The sequence below is a fragment of the Vipera ursinii genome, assembly GCF_947247035.1.
Source record: "Vipera ursinii genome assembly, chromosome: 2".
NCBI classification, from domain to species: Eukaryota; Metazoa; Chordata; class Lepidosauria; order Squamata; family Viperidae; genus Vipera; species Vipera ursinii.
The window spans coordinates 8,258,064-8,273,958 of NC_139513.1; the positions used below are offsets into that span (position 1 = coordinate 8,258,064).

Genomic DNA, 15,895 nt, shown 5'->3' on the forward strand with positions numbered 1-15,895 from the left:
ATGTAGCAATATTTGGAGCATTTCCTACGTCTTTCTTGTTGGAACATGTTCAGAGTCAAAATTCCTCTTTCTTACATATATGCATATCATCTAATTGTAAGATGCTAAAATGTCATGTTTAAAATACCTTGCGAGGCATTTCAGGGCTGAAGTAAGCCAAGCAGGACAGACATGATACCTTGACTGCTCAAAAGAGCTCAGCGACCATCTTCCAGTACGTGGATGGAAGGCACCTTTGTCTAACTCTCCTTTAATTTTTTTTTTCAAGAAAATAATTGGACTATTCATGTATCAAGAACACCTTAGACCATTTTCTAGGTGTGGCCTATTAGAAATTACTGTCTCAAATTTCCACATTTCTTCTAGTTGTAAGCTGCTCCTTTGTATTCAGGTTTGGTCTCAGAATGATAATGTAGCACTTGGGGATAAAGATGCAGCCCAGCAACCCAGCATTGGAGGACAATATGGAGAAGACCTGAACAGCCACCGTGAATTTCCCTTTGGTGCTCAGGTAGGTGGGCACAAAACTCACCCAGACACTGCAGAAGACCAGCATGCTGAAGGTGATCAGCTTGGCTTCATTGAAGCCCCCAGGGAGATTCCTGGCCAGGAAAGCCACTGTGAAGCAGATGGCAGCCAGGAAGCCCAGGTAGCTGAGTGTGATGTAGAACATGATGACAGAGCCTTCACTGCACTGCAAGATGATCATTCCTGGCTGGGAGTGAAAGTCAGAGTCAGGGAATGGGGGAGAAACCCCAAGCCAGATGGAGCAGATGATAATTTGGACAGCAGAACAAGAAAGGATGATAATGTTGGTCAAGCTCTTCCCCAACCATCTCTTGACTTGATTTCCTGGTTTTGTGGCCAGGAAAGCCAGCACCACCATGATTGTTTTGGCCAAAAGAGAAGAAATGGCAACTGAGAAGATGATGCTGAAAATAATTTGTCGGAGAAGGCAGGTGGCTTTTCTTGGTTGACCAATGAAGAGAAAAGGAGACAAGAAGCAAAGCAGGAGGGAGACCAGGAGGATGTAGGACAGGTCCCGGTTGTTGGCTTTGACAATGGGAGTTTCATGATATTTAATGAATATGAGTAAAACAAATCCTGTGGTTAGGAATAAGAGTAGTATGAAAGAGACCAAGATAATGCCCAGATATTCTTCAAAAGACAGGAAAGATATAACTTTGGGGATACATTGAATTCGGTTCTCATTTGGATATTTATCATACAGACACTTGGTACATATTTCTGTATCTGAGGAAAACAGAAAAGCAACTTTTTTTAATACTCCACCCTTTTACTTTTCACTGAATGCTTTCTTTAGGCTAGAACTAATACCAGGAATATTTTCCAAGATTAATTTCCTAAGATCTCTAGAGAAAAAAGGTAAGAAGAATATCATTCTGTTAATAAATAGCAATATTTCAAATATGTACGCCGTGGAATTGGGCGAAGCATTGCGGTTGCCCTCAGGGGGCCGGGTGGGTATGGCCTGGGTGGGTGTGGTCTACTGGGTGGGCTTGGCTAGAGTGCATATGGCCTACTGGGTGGGCGTGGCCAGCTCTACATCGTTCCCATCAAGGGTACCTATGGGGACCTGGGCAGGAGTGGGACAGATCTGAGGGTCTATGACAGAAGTAGGGCCTCTGGGCCAGGGCCAAGGCAGTGGGGGCCGTTCCCTCACTGTTTCCAGGATGGCTTCGCGGGCCACGTGAAACCACTTCACGGGCCGCATCTGGCCCCCGGGCCTTGTGTTTGACATGTCTGCCCTAGGGCATAAAGATTTCCTGTGTAATCCTTCAAAGGAACCTACATTATTAGAGATAATGTAGGTTAATCTTTGTAGGCAAAGATCCAGTGGCTGTTCTCTAGCTGTCCTTCTTAATATCCTGGACTCAGATTATGTCTATCCTGTGAAATCTGGTTGGCTGACACAAGAAAGGAGTCCTCCAAATAATCTGGAATGGCTACAGGAACCAGTGGTAATATTGGTATAATCATCTGCTCTCTTAACTGTCCCCATATTGTGAACCAGTAACACCTTCTCAGTGATCCTCAAGTGGACCCCCGTGTACAACACATTTCAATAATCCCTTCTGGGAAGTGGACCTATGACAATTCCTCAAGTTTCAAACAATTCAGGTGTTCCTAGAGAAATAATAGAGGAATGTGACATCCAAAGTATAAAGCAGGAGACATATTTTCTCTGGCAGAAGTAAAGGTCGCCTGATCTGCCATACCCTCCTATCTCTTCCCATCACCTTGTTCAAAATCATTTTGCCATTCTTCCCTTTAGATAAGAAATTGTGCATTTTTAAAATAAACAAGAGGACAGTTAAGCATCAATGTGTATTTCAACATGTAGTTTGATCAAAACGTTCTGGACAGATCAGCTTCCACAAGGCTGTGTATTCTCTTCAATGTGACCCACCTTCCTGAGTGGAGATGGTCCCCTCCGGACAAGGAACACAGTCATAACAGCAAGCTGGCTCTTCTTTTTGAGCTCGCTTGACAAATCCAGGATGACAATTTTCTACACATTTGGAGTGAGGCAGAGACTATGGAGAAAAACAAGGAATTCCAGAGAAAATATTTTGGGACTAAGAATCCATGGAAAATGAAGATCGAGATGAACATTAGCCAAGTAGTATCTGAGCTTTACTTAGGTAAATATGATATCACTAATTCATTTGAAACAGATGTAGAAGGTATAAACTATTGGCCGATTCTTTATTTAGTTCCTCCCTTTTGCTTCTGGCATAGCTCATTGTAATACAGGAATTTTCTACTTAATAAAGCCTGGAGGGAAGAAATTGAGAAAAGATTTAAGCACTAGGTGACAACCAGCGTGCCTCCTAATGGTTTTATTGACATGTGTTCCTCCATTCTTCATATAGCTTTGATTTGAAAGCATAATGTTCTACGCATAATGAGTTTTCAATACACTTATTTTAAAATATTTATTATATTCTTATTCTATTAGATTTCTTAAAATAGAATAAAACTGCGATGAAACAGGAAACTTCTGACCAGTAGGTTATGGAAAAGTTTTTTGTTTTTTCTGGAAAGCATAAAACATTGCAAAGCTGCTCCCCTTTGAAAGTAGAGTGAAACCAACTTTTCAGAAAGAATTCTTAAAAAAGAAACATTGGTTTGAATATGGCTAAAGAAATGGAAAAACTTTGAAATATATTATCAACGTTTTTTCTTTTTTTTCCTTAACTAATATAATATGCTTTTTTTCTTTCTGTTAAAAAATTTGAAATGATTTAAACAAAAGCAAATGTTTTAGTTATTTTTTTTAATTCCATTTATATCCCGCCCTTCTCCGAAGATTCAGGGCGGCTTACAAGCTTAGCATTTAAATGTGATGATAAGAAAAACATAAAAAAAATGTGTTTTGACTGAGAGTTAAAGGATTAGATGATTAGAACCAGGGCTTTTTTTCCTCATAGAACGCTCAGAACGGAGTTCTGGCACCTTTTTTTGATGGAACCTTGTAGGGTAGGCAAGGTGGGTTGGATGACATGTGTGAGTTCCGGCACCTTTTTCTTTTAGAAAAAAAAGCACTGATTAGAACTATTGAATGGAATGTTTAAAGTTTAAATAGATTAAATACATTCTTAAAGGTAAAGGTAAAGGTTCCCCCGCACATGCGTGCTAGTCGTTTCCGACTCTAGGGGCCGGTGCTCATCTCCGTTTCAAAGCCGAAGAGCCAGCGCTTGTCCGAGGACGTCTCCGTGGTCATGTGGCCGGCATGACTAGACACCAAAGGCACACGGAACGCTGTTACCTTCCCACCGTAGTGGTCCCTATTTTTATACTTGCATTTTTACGTGCTTTCGAACTGCTAGGTTGGCAGAAGCTGGGACGAGTAACAGGCGATCGCTCTGCTATGCGGCACTCGGGATTCGACCTGCCAAACTGCCGACCTTCTGATCGACAAGCTCAGCATCCTAAATTTATATTAAATTAGGAGGGATACATATTTTAAGATGTATGTTATTTTTTGTATCTCAGTGCTCTTGTCTCTTTCTCTTGTTTCCCTTTTCTTTCTTTTCTTTCTTCTTTTTCTCCTCTTTTTTGTCTCTCTCCTCTTTTCTTTTCTCTTCCTACTTTTTTACTTATTGATTAAGAAATAAAAATGCATGAGAGGGCTTATATGGAAAAAAAACAAAATTAAATCCACCAATGTAAATATAGTTAACTGTTGAAAAAATTGTCACTAGTAAGAATATTTAAAATTTGAGGGGAGAAATAAGCTGAAATAAACACGGCAACAGGACTTACGATGCAGGCAACTAAAATGGCAAATAGGATTATTGAAACTATATACTTAATTGCTGTTAATTAAAATAATGAGAATTGTCTTAATCTAATGTTTTGCAAAGAAAGATACTTTGGGGAAAGGGGAAATTAAATGAAATTAATGTATGGAATATAGATCATAGAAATTAATTGTTAAGGGTTGTCTTATAAATGTTACCCAGACAACATACTGTTTACAAATTACTGAGTGATTTATGTTATATTAAAAAATTCTAATTATATATATATATATATATATATATACCCTTCTGAGATATGACTGACTGATGAGGACTAATGAGTCCGAAACGCATATCAGCCTCCCTAAATTCTTTGTTAGTAATTTACACAAATATATGAACTGTCCGGTGTGACTACAGCCTGTTCGATAGCCTTTGAGATAAGGCTGAAAACAGGAAATAAAGATCTGCCCCATGTTTGGGGCCTAGCAAGGTAATCTAAGAGTTAACATATCACACACACACACACACACACACACACACACACACACACACACACACATATATATATATATATATATATATATATATATATATATATATATATATATATATATATATATATATATGTTTTCTGAGGTTTTCGTGGGTGCCTGTATGTGGATCCTTGGTTTTTCGGGTTTTTCCCCGCGTAGAACTAAAGGTGTAGGCGCAACGTTTCGACGGAATCCCATCCGTCATCATCAGGCTTTAGCTTCCTTCTTCTGGGAGAAGCATGTGGCTGTTTGTTCCTCTTTTTTAAACTGCCAGAGGGGGTGGGTTCTGTGGAGGTGTGCTCTGATTGGGTAGGGGACCAAGTGTGTTCTGATTGGGTGGGAGTGTGTTTTGAATGGAGGGTGTGTTCTGATTGGGTGGGGGGGTGTTCTGAGTGGATGGGCTGGTCTCAGCTGCCAGCTCCAGACCTGAGCTGGTGAGTTGTGCTGCTTTTGTTCAGCTTCGTGTTTGTGGTGGTGCCATGTTTTTATAGTGGGTGTCAGTTTGCTTATTGTGTGGTTTGGAGGGGTTTAAAGTGGCTGATGTTGCAGCTGTAGTTAGGTTTCTGTTTTGTGGTTGTGTGTCTTTATCGTGGTGGGTTCGGATTTGCTTTTTGAATGGTTGTGTGGTGGTGATGTCATGTGATGTTATCATGAGTTTGGGTCTGGTATCATTCTTGGTGGTTGGGACTCGTCTGTCAATCAAGGCGGGTTTCCAAATGGCTGGTAGACGAGAGGTATCATCTCGTTTATTCATGCTGTGGGGGCGTTTTTCTATCTCAATGGCTTCTCTGATTATTCTGTTGTTAAAATGTTCAATTTTGGCGATAGTTTTGGTTTTTTTAAAATCAATTTTAAAGGCTGAGTCTACCTTGAGCCTGGTGGGACTCAAACCTGCACTAATTGCAGGCAGCTGGTGTTACTTAAGGAGGCATTAGCCCACTGCTCCACCAAGGTTGCTAACAATCAAGATAAAAAATGGCATTCAGGGGATATATTGCTAAGCCTTGGTGGAGCAGTGGGCTAATGCCTCCTTAAGTAACACCAGCTGCCTGCAATTAGTGCAGGTTCACATCCCACCAGCCTCAAGGTTGACTCAGCCTTCCATCCTTCCGAGGTAGGTAAAATGAGGACCCAGATTGTTGGGGGCAATTAAGCTGACTTTGTAATAATGCCGCTTGGGGTGTATGTGAAAGCCCTAACAAGCAGGCATATAGATAAAATGAAGGCTACTGCTAAGCTTGTAAGCCGCCCTGAGTCTTCGGAGAAGGGCAGGATATAAATGGAATTAAAATAAAAATTAATAAAATAAAATAAGCTTGTAAGCCGCCCTGAGTCTTCGAAGAAGGGTGGGATATAAATGGAATTAAAATAATAAAATAAATAAATAAATAAATAAATAAATAAATAAATAAATAAATAAAAATATTCAGATGAAGGGCCCTCTTAACAGCCAAACACCAAATTTAAGTTGCATTTCATTTCAAATTCTCTCTCATTACTAAATATTTTCTTTGGATCAAAGTCTTCTTCCAGTGCTTCAGTTTCTTGGGTCAGGGCACATCAAAACAGTCATGATGAATTCACGTGAACTGAAAGCCTTGGAATTCCTTCCTAGGAGTGCTCTAGCCCAGTGGGGTGAAAGAGAGGCATGGATGACAATTACCAGATCTGATCTAAAAACATCACAAACTATGGGCCTGCCCTTTCAGAAGATACTTTCCCCAAGCAGGACAAAATGAAGCTTATTTCCCAGTGAAACCAATATGTCCTCCATCCAATGATGATTTAATTTCATCTTATTCAGTCCAAACCTGATTTCAAGCACTGGTCAATAGAATTGTCTTCTTCTTTGCTATTTGTGTACAAGGACAAAAAAAACCTGAATCTGTCAGCAACACATTTCCTAGCACTTGCAGGTTTCTCACCAGTTTGATGGAGATGCCAAATTGTAGATAGTGCGCAAAATAAAACAGCATGGAAGCCTTCTAAGCAGCCTAAGAAAACTATAATGTTTCTACTCCCTACATGGAAGGAAGTGTGTAGTGGGGTGCCCCAGGGCTCTGTTCTGGGCCCAGTGCTCTTCAATATCTTCATTAATGATTTGGATGAGGGGATAGATGGGGAACTCATCAAATTTGCAGACGACACCAAGCTGGCAGGAATAGCCAATACTCCAGAAGATAGGCTTAAGATACAGAAGGATCTGGACAGACTCGAACACTGGGCACTATCTAACAAAATGAAATTCAATGGTGAAAAAAGTAAGGTTCTACATTTAGGCAGGAAAAATCAAATGCATAGGTATAGTATAGGTGGTACCTTGCTCAATAGTAGTAACTGTGAGAGGGATCTCGGAGTCTTAGTAGACAATCACTTCAATATGAGCCAGCAGTGTGCTGCAGCTGCCAAAAAAGCCAACACAGTGCTAGGCTGCATTAACAGAGGGATAGAATCAAGATCAAGTGAAGTACTAATACCACTTTACAATGCTTTGGTAAGGCCACACCTGGAATACTGCATCCAGTTTTGGTCACCACGATGTAAAAAAGATGTCGAGACTCTAGAAAGGGTACAGAGAAGAGCAACCAAGATGATTAGGGGGCTGGAGACTAAAACATATAGGGAACGGTTGCTGGAATTGGGTATGTGTAGTTTAATGAAGAGAAGGGTGAGGGGTGACATGATAGCAGTGTTCCAATATCTCAGGGGCTACCACAAAAAAGAGGGAGTCAAGCTATTCTCCAAAGCACCTGAAAGCAGGACAAGAAGCAACGGATGGAAACTAGTCAAGGAGAGAAGCAACCTAGAACTGAGGAGAAACTTCCTGACAGTTAGAACAATTAACCAGTGGAACAACCTGCCTCCAGAGGTGGTGAATGCTCCAACACTGGAGGTTTTTAAGAAGAGACTGGACAGCCATTTGCCTGAAATGGTATAGGGTTTCCTGCCTGAGCAGTGGGTTGGACTAGATGACCTCCAAGGTCCCTTCCAACTTTATATTATTATTATTATTACATTCAATTCTCTATGAATGTCACCCACTTTGGTGACTAGACCAACAGAAATGGGTCCTAAACTTTAGAAAAAAGAGAAAAAACAGCAAATCTCACCTTGTTGAGTAAACTTAGCCGTGACAGAACATCTTGGTTGATGATAAGTCTCTGTCTTTCAAAACTCACTAGTTTCCTTTTGATGAAATCCTCCTTGGGGAAAACCATCCAGCTCATGAAATTCAGATCAGCTGCTAAATCTCCATTTTGGTCCAAGTACAATTTCCATGGGGAAATATTGCAAAACACATTCTTCTCTAGAAAAGGGTGGAACTAGAATGGAAAATTTCAGTGGTTTAAAAGCAGGACTTTTTTTTTAATCCCACATGGTCTTTTTACATTTGATTTGTTTTTTTTTCTGATGTTGTCTAACTTGAAAATATCATAAATTAGAAATACAAATACTACAGGTTTAGTAGAATTTCTCAGTCATACATTAAAAAAAATCCCTAAATTTTGACAAAATATAATTGGCAACATTTAACAATTGTAGGAAACATTATAGAGCAGGTCACAAATAAATTAAGAAATTAAGAGACTATTCATAAACTGCTTGGAAAAAATAAGGTGACTAGCAGAAAATATGGATTTATCAAGTAGAAAGTTGCCAGGTTAGTCTTCTCCGAGGTAGATCAGATGGGAAACATGATTACATGAGTTAATTCTACTTTATACTAATGCTACATCAGAATGAATCTTACAAGTCTGAAAGTGCATATTTGATGTCAATGCTTTAATAGCATGAAAAAATAGGGATATACCTTCCTTTCTTTCTCTGCCAATTATGGAGCTGCAGGATCTCACCCCCCACCCCCAACCCTGCTTATCTGATGATTTCTAGCCAACATCCCTTCCCTAAGTCCCCAAAGTCATTCTCATACACTGCCTTAATAGATTGTGCAGATGCTAGTAATATAACTTACAAAGAGCCTTGGCGGAGCAGTGGGCTAATGCCTCCTTAAGTAGCACCAGCTGCCTGCAATTAGTGCAGGTTCGCATCCCACCAGGCTCAAGGTTGACTCAGCCTTCCATCCTTCTGAGGTAGGTAAAATGAGGACCCAGATTGTTGGGGGCAATTAAGCTGACCTTGTAATAATGCCGCTTGGGGTGTGTGTGAAAGCCCTAATAAGCAGGCATATACATAGAATGAAGGCTACTGCTAAGCTTGTAAGCTGCCCTGAGTCTTCGGAGAAGGGCAGGATATAAATGGAATTAAAATTAAAAAAAATAACTTGATTTCAGCAAAGTATTAACAAAGTGCTTCCTGATGTAATGATTAGAAACCTAGTTAAGCGAAGGCTGGATAATGTGATAACTCAGTGGATAAAATCTGCCTTAAAATTTATTCAAATCATCTTCAGTGTCCCTTTTAAAACTGGGGAATTATGAATAACAATTATTTTTTGGTCATCTATACTTCTTTATTGTCATTAATGCAGAAAGGTACTTGTTCTAATTTGATTTTATGATGCAAGACTTATGCCAACTCTTAAACAAATTTTGATCTTTTTCTAAAATGCTCAATTTCCAGAAAAAAATATTTATGATTCTCTAATAGAGAAGTGAGTTTAAAAAAAACGAGGAAAAAAACTATTTTTTAGCAATTAGGGCATTATACAAACTATGTGATCTTGTATAGGAACAAGTGTAGATCTTTCATGAAGACTTTCATTTGTACTTTTTCCTCATATAATTCCTTAATATATAACTTAGAACCAGATCTTGATGATTTTGTCAGAATCCATTTATATCATATTCATAAATGTATGTTTAAAACATTATTCCATGGATTCTGCCATCTCCCAAAGAGGAGGAAACGGATGTGTATTGAACCGGTATTAGGGATTTCAAAGGAAAAGAGAAGCCTTTTGAACTGGGGAAACAAAAGGGGGGGGGGCCTAGCATCTGGCTTTTTTCACGGAAGGGAGCAATAAACATAAAAGGTCCTAAGTTCCTTTTTCCCACGAGAGGGATGATACGAGGTAAATGATGGGGGACTGACCAAATGGGGTTAAGGGGGGTTAAACCGGGAACTCTTTATAAGGGTTTAGTTTGTGGAAAATAATAAGTCCTGTCTTGTATTCCTACAACCAAGCATGTCATAGTAAAGATTCTTTTTGGACTAGATTTGACTCCAAGAGTTTTGTCTTCCTAAGACATGGTTTGGGGTGGGTCCTGACATTTTTAGTAAAATGGGCTTGAAAAAAAAGAATGGAATTTAAGAGAGAGAGAGAGAGAGAGAGAGAGAGAGAGAGAGAGAGGTACAAAGTTATTCACTTAGAAGTAAAATAAGATTCAAAGAAAGAAGGATGAGGAATCACAAATTTGATAATATTTGTGAAAATAATTTAAAATAGTAGCTGTTTGCAAACTGAAATTGAGTCTCCCGTGTGATTCTCATGGAAAGAAGGCAAATGCATCCACACGAAAACTCAGGAACTTATCATCCTTGTTTGGTGAGACCCCAACTCAATTATCAAGTTTCCTTGTAATTGCCAACCTTGAAGAAAATATTGCACAAAGTTTTGATCACCTTTGGAAAGGGCAAAGAAACCAAGGAAGAGATCAAAGGAGCTGCCCTTAGGTCTGAGGAAAAACAATGACAAGAGCCATGTTGGTGTAAGTGAGATGAAAACCAGTGTTTAATATATCTGTAATAGTTCCTGCTCTTGTCAATATTATTGCTTTAATTTATTTATTTTACTTATTTTAATCCCATTTATATCCTGCCCTTCTCCGAAGACTCAGGGCGGCTTACAATTTAAGCACAAACCAATGTGCTTAGCAATAGCACATTCTCAATGGTTAAATTGAGAAAACCTGTTGGAATCCTGTAGCATGAATAGTTTGTTTTCATTCCCCTTCTCCTTTGGATTCCTTTTCCAAAGGAACTAAGTTGGATGTATCCTTGCCTGGACCCCATACCTGCCATGGCTGCAGCCTTGGAGCCCCCAGTTGCCCTTCACCCTGCTTCCTTCTCCTCCTAGACATGGAGGAATAAGCATCATTCAGGGCATGGGCCAGAGTCCTAATGACACTGTAAAAATGGGGAAAATTATATATCATGATCCTGTTTCTTTTCCTTTGGGTCTCCAATGGTGCCTTCTCAGTGCATCTTCTCTGGCCTTTGACAGAAAAAATATGCTTTGAAAAAAAACAAAGAAATGACTGATCTCCAAAGGGTGGTTCCACAAAGAAATTAGATGCAAAAGCATAATTTAATGGCCACTTTCTTTCCTGAAAACCAACAGTCCAGATACTATTCACATATTGGAGATGTCTATTCTTTTCCAGTGGAAATAGCCCAATGAGTGTTGTGATCCAGACTTTACCTTCAATGGGAAATGGCAAATGTGTAAATGCTAAATGGAAAGGAATAATCCTGTCCAAAATGGCACCATATTCTATGTAGTGAACAAAGACATTGACTTGTTTCCACTTAGAAAGGGCATCTTTGAGGTTTGCTGTATGCCCAGTTGTTGAGAATTGTTGTGATATAACAATACAAATTCCATTCTTGAGAAGCAAAGGAGCAAAAATCCTCATGAAATTCTCTCCATTTTCAGTGTCTGAAGCAAAAAGACCAATCAAGGTCCATCTGAAATGGAGGAGCAATTGGACAATCCTTGGGTAAATGACCCCTTTTTGAGGAAAAAAGCTGATGGTAAAGGGGCAATTGACTTTTATCATGCAAAGAGTCTGAAAATAATTCAAAATTCATCTGAAAAAGCAGTGAAGAATGCTATGTTATATTTGGGGTCAGATAAATTCCAAAATATTAGCATTAAAGAAATCCAATTACTCAAATACTTTACTATTGTTGACTAGTCATTAAATTATATCAGAATTAAGAATAAAAAATATAACAAGATGTGTGTAAAAATAGTACAAATGAAAATAAATTAAGTTAAGATGAATAAGAATAGAAAATGCAAATCATATTTCTGTATAATCTCTACAAATTATGGTACTCATATGCAGATCTCTACTGAAATGTTTTCTTCAAATAAAGAGCCACTTTATATGTATTTTTTGTATTTTGACCACACAAAAATATAAATACAAGGATCCCAATAAGTTATTTGTCTATTCTACAGTCCAAGATAATTGATCTCTTTCTTATACAGCTGACATTTAAATAATAGATATGTTTTATCTATCTCTGGAGCTCGGCAAATACAAGTCACATCATTATAAGGGTTCTGATTATATCTTCCATATTTGGTTCCAGGGCTCAAATCTTGCTTGAGGAAATAACACCTTAACACCTTAGCATTTTTTCACTGAAATACTTGCCAATTTGGAAGTACATTTGTACTATAGTGGCCCATCCATTTCAATGTGCTATCTCTATTGAGCATGTTTGTAACCTTCAATATCTGAATACTTTGTACAACAATCTTTTTAGCTTGTTCACCAAAGACCACAACTCCTAATATAATTTGTCAGTGGTACACTTCAAAACACCTTTAATTGAAATTTTGTCTCGTCTAAAACACAGAATTTTGTGAGACTTTTAGTTTCCATAGATTTAACATAAAAGAAAAAAATGGGCACTGGGCCTAAAACAGAATTTCAAGATACCAAACTGCATGATTTCCTCTATGTAAATGTAGTTTTTTTTGAGGACTACACACTAAGGGTTCTTGGTCAGCCAAAATTTTGTCTAAACTCTGCTTGTTCTTCAGCAAGAATTTTTTTGTTCATCTACCCACCCTCAACTCTAATCAAGAGAATCCTAGCACACATTTTAGCAACAATATTGATTAGACCTCTGGCCCTGTAATTGCTAGGGTCCTTTATATTCTGTTTTTAATTTATAGGGGGGAAAAACCTATTGACAATTTCAACCCAGCTGGATATGGTAGGAATTATTGATTGATATTTATTTTATTTATTTATTTTAATCCCATTTTATATCCCGCCCTTCTCCGAAGACTCAGGGTGGCTTACACTCTAAGCACAAATCAAATGTGCTTAGCAATAGCCTTCATTCTATGTATATGCCTGCTTATTAGGGCTTTTGCCCCCCCCCAAGCAGCATTATTACAAAGTCAGCTTATTGCCCCCAACAATCTGGGTCCTCATTTTACCTACCTCGGAAGGATGGAAGGCTGAGTCAACCTTGAATATGTCTAAATGAAACTGCCAATAAAGGGCACCACCATTATATATATATGTGTGTGTGTGTGTCTGTGTGTGTGTGTGTCAAATGCCTGTTAACTATTTTAGATTACCTTGCTAGGCCCCAAACATGGGACAAATCTTTATTTCCTGTTTCAGCCTATCCTGAAGGCCATCGACAGGCAGTAGTCACACCGGTGACAGCTCATATATTTGTGTAAATTGCTAACAAAGAAGGGTATGGCTGACTGACGAAAACTAATAAGTTTGAAATGCATATCAGTCTCCCTTAATTCTTTGTTAGCAATTTACACAAATATATGAGCTGTCACTGGTGTGACTACTGCCTGTCGATGGCCTTCAGGATAGGCTGAAACAGGAAATAAAGATTTGTCCCATGTTTGGGGCCTAGCAAGGTAATCTAAAATAGTTAACAAGCATTTGACATATATCTCCCCTTGCTTCTCAAGCTAACAAAGCGAGAGAGATCCTGTGGCCTAGAGGTGAAAACAACTGCCTAATGTGCAATCAGCCCAGGTTCGAATCTCAGAAGGGTATGGCTGACTGATGAAAACTAATAAGTTTGAAATGCATATCAGTCTCCCTTGGGTGGGAGTGTGTTTTGAATGGGGGCTGTGTTCTGATTGGGTGGGGATGTGTTTTGAGTGGATGGGCTGGTCTCAGCTACCAGCCTTAGACCTGAACTGGTGAGTTGTGCTGCTTTTGTTCGGCTCCGTGTTTGTGGTGGTGCCATGTTTTTATAGTGGGTGTCAGTTTGCTTATTGTGTGGTTTGGAGGGGTTTAAAGTGGCTAATGTTGCAGCTGTAGTTAGGTTTCTGTTTTGTGGTTGTGTGTCATTATCGTTGTGGGTTCGGATTTGCTTTTATAATGGTTGTGTGGTGGTGATGTCATGTGATGTTATCATGAGTTTGGGTCTGGTATCATTCTTGGTGGTTGGGACTCGTCTGTCAATCAAGGCGGGTTTCCAAATGGCTGGTAGGGCATTTTTCTATCTCGATGGCTTCTCTGATTATTCTGTTGTTAAAATTTTCAATTTTGGCGATAGTTCTGGTTTTTTTTAAAATCAATTTCATGTCCCGTGGCTTTAAAGTGTTGGAACAGGGATGAAGTTTGTTCTCCTTTTCTGAGTGAGTTCCTGTGCTCTTCAATGCGTGCACTTACTCTTCTGTTGGTCTGTCCGATGTATGTGGTGGGGCAGGTGGTGCATGGGATTTCGTATACTCCTTGGTTTTCTAACCCAATTATGTCTTTGGGGTTTCTTAGGGTGGTGGATATTTTTCTGTCTGTGTAGAATGCTGTTTTGATGTTGTGTTTTTGGAGGATCTTGCTGATTCTGTCTGTGGTCCCTTTTAAGTATGGGAGAAGGGATTTGCCATTTTCTTGTTCTCTGTCTTGGGTTTTTGTGGGTGTCTCTCTTCGGATTAAGTTGGTAATCATGTTTCTTTGGAATCCGTTGGCTGTTAGTACATTAGTGAGAGTGTGTAGTTCGGTTTTTAGGTGTTGTTCGTCAGCTAGGTGTTTTGTTCTGGAGATGAGTGCCTTGGCTACGGAAGTTGATCTGTGCTGGGTGGTGGTGTGAGAGAGCGTTCAGATAGTGGTTTGTGTGTGTTTTTTTATGGTAGATAGTGTGTCCTAGGGAGTCGTTGGATTTCTTGTAGACTAAGACGTCAAGGAAGGGAAGTTGATTGTTAGCTTCTGTTTCCATGGTGAATTGTATTTTGGGGTGTAGGCTATTGAGGTGTGTGAGGAAGTCATCTAGTTTTTCTTTGCCATGTGGCCAGATTACAAAGGTGTCATCTACGTATCTAAGCCAGAGTTTGGGTTTGTGGTTGGATTTTTCTAGAGCGAGGGTTTCAAAGTGTTCCATGTAGAGGTTTGCGATTACAGGTGAAAGGGGTGATCCCATGGGTACTCCTTCCATTTGTTTGTATTGAAATTGATTTTAAAAAAACCAGAACTATCGCCAAAATTGAACATTTTAACAACAGAATAATCAGAGAAGCCATCGAGATAGAAAAACACCCTACCAGCCATTTGGAAACCCGCCTTGATTGACAGACGAGTCCCAACCATCAAGAATGATACCAGACCCAAACTCATGATAACATCACATGACATCACCACCACACAACCATTCAAAAAGCAAATCCGAACCCACAACGATAACAACACACAACCACAAAACAGAAACCTAACTACAGCTGCAACATCAGCCACTTTAAACCCCTCCAAACCACACAATAAGCAAACTGACACCCACTATAAAAACATGGCACCACCACAAACACGGAGCCGAACAAAAGCAGCACAACTCACCAGTTCAGGTCTAAGGCTGGCAGCTGAGACCAGCCCATCCACTCAAAACACATCCCCACCCAATCAGAACACAGCCCCCATTCAAAACACACTCCCACCCAATCAGAACACACTTGGTCCCCTACCCAATCAGAACACAGCTAACCCCCCACCCAATCAGAGCACACCTCCATCCACAGACCACACCCCCTCTGGCAGTTTAAAAAAGAAGAAAAAACAGCCACTACCACACACTTCTCCCAGAAGAATGAAGCTGAAGCCACCAGCCTGAGGATGACGGATGAGATTTCGTTGAAACGTTGCCCTGATACCTCCAATTCTACATGGGGAAAAACCCGAATGACCAAAGATCTACATACAAACACCCACGAAATGAAAAGGAAGGACTCACTGGAGAAGAGCCTAATGGGTTGCTGGGAAAGATTGAGGGCAATAGAAGAAGGGGACGACAGAGAATGAGGTGGCTGGATGGAGTCACTGAAGCAGTAGGTGTGAGCTTAAATGGACTCCAGAAGATGGTAGAGAACAGGAAGGCCTGGAGGAACATTGTCCATAGGGTCGCGATGGGTCGGACACGACT

The 15,895-nt window shown here is 39.7% G+C and overlaps 1 pseudogene across 1 annotated transcript in view; it reads right to left on the reverse strand.

The window, feature by feature from the left end:
- Nucleotides 1-343: 343 nt before the first annotated feature.
- LOC310633299 (vomeronasal type-2 receptor 26-like) overlaps nucleotides 344-15,895 on the reverse strand; it is a 19,362-nt pseudogene continuing 3,810 nt past the window's right edge. Inside the window, exons 3-6 of the transcript in view lie at nucleotides 10,780-11,575; nucleotides 7,915-8,127; nucleotides 2,432-2,558; nucleotides 344-1,254 (exon numbers count right to left, since the gene is read on the reverse strand). The product of the transcript in view is annotated as a vomeronasal type-2 receptor 26-like (transcript). The remainder of the gene's footprint in view (nucleotides 1,255-2,431; nucleotides 2,559-7,914; nucleotides 8,128-10,779; nucleotides 11,576-15,895) is intronic.